The 5,046-nt window shown below is 35.6% G+C and overlaps 1 pseudogene; it reads right to left on the reverse strand.

Moving 5' to 3' along the window:
• Window positions 1-460: 460 nt before the first annotated feature.
• Window positions 461-557, reverse strand: LOC119411587 (annotated as a pseudogene).
• Window positions 558-5,046: the final 4,489 nt, after the last annotated feature.

A 5,046-nucleotide genomic window follows, 5' to 3' on the forward strand; every position in this document is an offset into this window, starting at 1 on the left:
TTAACGTTTCATATCCGGAGTGATAGAACAAGCCTTTTTTTTTTTTTTAATTAACGTTATTACCGTCTGGATTTTCTTAAACTTGGTTTCACTTTTTCCATCAAGTCAAAGCACTGTTTAGGTTTTATTAGTCTGCTGGTGGTTTTGATGGAAGAGGCTCTGGTCCCTCGTGATGCCTGTAATAAACAGAAAGTGTTTGACTGGTTTATTATGAACCTCACCGAGCTGGTTTTTATTTTGTGCGCGTGTGTTGAAAACTGCCTTTCAAATGTTTGTTTTCAAGTTTCTTTCAACATTCAGGAGTAAAAAGAATTTATAGCAGGAGTTACCAGGCGTGCGCTCATATGATGCATGTTTCAGTGGAGCCAACATGAACTTTGTACAATTAATTTTGTATGAATGAATGAAAGGAAAAATCTGAAAGCTGATTTCTGCCACTTTAAAATATAAATCATAATTTTCAAAAATTGAATTGCTGATGAGTTTCCATGTGGTCCTTGCGCAGAAGCTGTGCTAATCTGCATCATTCCAGTTTTAGTATAAGCTAACGAACTAGCACACATGAAAATTATGGCTTAGCATCTCATATTTATGACTTTGTATCGCGTTGCGTAACGAAGACTTCGCATCACAAATTTATTAATTAGCGTCACAGGTTAACGTTGCAATTATAGCTTAGCGCATATGTGTCAAACTCGAGGCCCGGGGGCCAAATTTGGCCCTTGCTGACATCTGATCTGGCCCTCAAGATGATATTTGAAACATAAAATACTTCTCTTTAAATATTTTCAGTAATATTTTATTATAATGTCGAAAGCACAACACAGAACATCAAATGAGACCAATCCAACGCTTGTTGAGGAACCCATGACCAAGAAAAGATGTAGCTAAATATTTAGCTCAGACCTAAATATTTAACATGCTATTTAGGTCCGAGCTAAATATTTAGTTAGCAAATTAAATATTTATTTTGTACATTAAATATTTAGCTTGGAAAATAAATATTTAGGTTGGAGCTAAATGTTTAGTAAGCAAATTAAAGATTTAGTGTATGAATTAAATGTTTTGCTTAGAAATTAAAGATTTGGTCTGGAAAATAAATGTTTAGCTTTTAAATTAAATATTTAATTTACACCTACATATTTAGTTCACTAAGTATTTAACTTGCACGTTGTATTTAGTTTGTGAATTAAACATTTAGCTTGGACAAACATTTTAGTTTGTAAACAAATACTTAGCGTGGAGCTAAATATTTAGCTTGCTAACTAAATATTTAACTTGTAAAATAAATATTTAGTTTGGAACTATGACATTTATAAATGTATGAATAACTGAAAATATGACTGAAAAAATAAATTCTTATGAAAGGCTAAATTTAAAATATTGCTGTTAATTTTTGACTGTGTAACTTTACAAATGGCACCCCACACATATCAGAATTATTAACATCTCAATTAAGTCTCAGCATCTTGGACATTTATCTTAACTTAGCATCTCAGAATTATGACTCATCTTAAATATACGACTTAAAATCTCACAATGTGGCATATATAGCACCTGCTTTATGACCTTGGATCTTAATCTTGGTTTTGCATCTTAATGAACGATTCCACAATCATGACTTAGCATATCACATTTATGACTTGGCACATTGTCACTATGAAATATCTCAGTTAAAACTTGACATCATCGAAGTATTCAATTTGTCTTCTATTTAATAAATATGAGATGAGAATTTTTTTAAGATGTTGAATCATAATTCTGGAAGAAATTTTATAATTATGACTTATAGAATTATTTTTTTCCTTCATTGGCAGAAATGGGCTTCCATAAAAAAAAATCAAGGTAAAGCAGAAAAGCTTGCAGCTTGTTTATCAAAAAGAAAACAAAATTTGTTTGACCTTAATGTACACAAAAAAAACAACTAAATATCAAGACAGATTTCAGAAATTCATTTTAAGTTCTTATCTGCAAATGTTTTAAAAAAACGTGTGTGAGCAACTTTAAATCATATTCATGTAGTAACTAATTGAAAAGTGATTTTCTGCTGAAAGCTGCTAATAAGACTAATTTAAATCCAGCAGTTTGACTGATCTGACATCAGCCACCAAACTTTAACTTTAGTCATTTCTTTTTCAGGGTTCAAGTTTTAAAGATGTTTTTTTTTTTTTTGACAAGTTGAAACGGATCAGCTCAAAAACATTTTGCTGCTCAAATGACCGTACGGTTCTCTCTCTATTTAAAAAGAAAAACGCTTAAAGTTTTAAACGCTTCAAGAAAATATCTAAGAAGCAAATCCGATCTCCCTGTTCCGTATATATTTATATCTTAACACCAGATTTGAAATTTATTCTTTAAAAATATATATATTTTAATTTGAATGTGAATAAAACATTTACTTTTGTTAGGACAATTTTTAGTTTTCTTTTTTTTAAAAATCACCCGTTCAACAAATTATCTCAAATGTATTAGACGTTTATAAAATCTTCAGAGGTTCCCCCTGGATGTGAACTCGGCTCCTTCCATTTCTCGGTGGTGCCGGTCCTGGTGTAAAAATTAATTTATAAATTAATTAAAAAAACAAACATTTCCTCAAAAACACACCTCCGACTGTTTTAATATTATTCCTGAAAGTTTAAAGCTGTTGCGAAGATTTTCCACAAACAGAAAATTTGATTGATGTCGAAGATTTGTTGGGACTGATTTCAGGATAAATTTTAAGAATCACACACAAAAAAACCCCCAAAAAAACAATATTGATGCTTCTTTAGACAAATAAGCTGCAGAATGACTTTTTTAATGTAGTGCAGGTCTTTTCAACTAGTGGCCCATGGGCTGGATTTGGCCCTTTTCAAATGTTTTAGGGCCCCACAAAACTGACAATCCCAAACTGACTTGTCAGAATAAAATGTGAAAAGTATCAGAGCTACTTCTACCTATATCCACCCGTTAGCTAATGTTGATGTGGCTGGTATTTTATAAGAACTCTGATGGGTTCGACAGATATTTTGCTAACAGACCAACAGGGTTGACACCATTGATGATCGTTTTAAACAAAGACACACAATGTGCAGCGCTCATGTTGAGAATGACTCTGAGCTACACCCACTTCAAATTTTAGCTCAATATCTGTAACAGAAATAAACTTTGTGGGCGATAACTGGGGCGGCCATCTTGAATTTATCCAGCATCAAAATTCAATCGTTGCCTTTTTGGTTGCAGGTGATTAATTTAAGCTCATTAGCCTCAAACCCTCAGTATCTTGTTTTTATACAGCCCACTTGCAGCTGAAGTTGAACGGCCCAGAAGGGACAGATCAGGGTTTCTACACATTTCCCCTTTTAAAAATCCTGATTTCTAAATTTTTGACACCCAAGTACAAACATTTACAGCGTATGAACAGTAGACCGTACACAAAAAAATAAAAAGCAGTGACTGACATCTGGAACAAATAATCTGCAACTTTATGACTAAACCTCCCTCTGAGGTTTCGCTGGTCATCCGGTGTCAAAACAACTTCCAAGTCTTCGTGCGAGTTCACTCGTCGAGGCAGCTGAAAGGAAGAGGGAAACAAAAAGGCCAAACGGCTCCTGGAGTAAAAACTGGTCTTTATTCAGTTTGGGTGCGAATGTTTGTTTCTGTAAAAGCTTTATGTGGTTTTATTTCACATCCAAGTGTTAAACGCTGCATCTTTATCGTTACAAAACCAGTTTAAAATAAAAACAAATGTTTCTTTTAAGTACGTAAACTTTATTTCTTGCATAAAAGAGTCACAATTTGGACATTTTTATCATGGAAAACCTTCAAACACTCCTCTGACGGGTACAAAAACTAAAAATCTATTAAATGACATCAACCGGATAAACGACTTGGAATGAGCGCTGAAGTTTGTAAACAACCGTTCAAAACCTCCACTGTTCGTCTGATTTGCTTTCGCAGCAAACCTTTCATCCGAGACCTGGAAGAAGTGGCCTCAAACCGGTTTCTGAAAGTGGTCCAGAGCCCAGTTTGGTCGGCAGACACAGCCGGTCCACAGGAATCATCGCAGCAACAGTAAAACACTCGTAAACGTTAAGGCCATGGTCATTTCTGTGAAACGACCACAAGAGGTCAATAACTCGACTTGGCACTGGAGGTTTATATTAATGAGTCACTTAGAACAAAAAGAGAAACAGAACCACCTCCTGGAAGGAAAGACGTCGACTTCAGGAGAAACTGAACTACGTGAAACGTTCGATATGATCGGTGAAACGCCGACTCGGCGGCTCTCCTCTGGACGGTGGTCTCGTCCTCAGCTCAGTAAAAACAGACGACTGTAAACATGAACGGACACGACGCAGAGCCGGACGCTGCTGCAGCCGCAGAGCTCCGTTTGATCGGCCACAGATTAAAAACGCTGCCCGTCTGCTCAAATCAACCTGACCTCTGACCTTTCTCATCAAGCTGCTGCTGCTCATTAAAACTCTAAAAACTGACGTGGCTTCAGAAACACTTCCACCAGCATCTCTGTCATAAAAAGCAATGCCAAACCTCGAGACACGAATATTATTTTATCTTTAGTCTGTGGTTAATTAAAAGAAAACTAAATTAAGTTTTGTGAACCTGAATCGTGGAGCGGCAGGATTCGTTTGCACACGACTGAACGAGCAGTTCCTTAAATAAAATTCATATTTAGAATTCTCTGTATTCTCTAAAATATGTTTATAGTAATATTCTAATATTCAACTTGAAACGACAACATTCAGATGGCTCAGAGTTCCTGCCACTGTGTCGCTGGTGTGTAATGTGTACTACCTCAAGTAATCAGATTACCTGGACACTTTTACTCTGCTGCCTCGGTTGCTGCGGGTTCCAGACGAGGTTCTGACGCTGAACTTTAACTGGCCTGGAAAAGCTGCTCCGCCAGTTTAACGTAAAACTTTTAGTCTAAATTAAACAATTCTCATCCCTGATGGAGTGAAACAAACAAAAAACAGATTAAAATCTCAACATGGATGAAACACAATAAGTTGGAATATCTGTCAGACAAACGGAGATAAAACCTCG

This window comes from Nematolebias whitei, chromosome 6, assembly GCF_014905685.2.
Source record: "Nematolebias whitei isolate Nwh7 chromosome 6, NemWhi1, whole genome shotgun sequence".
Classification (NCBI taxonomy): domain Eukaryota; kingdom Metazoa; phylum Chordata; class Actinopteri; order Cyprinodontiformes; family Rivulidae; genus Nematolebias; species Nematolebias whitei.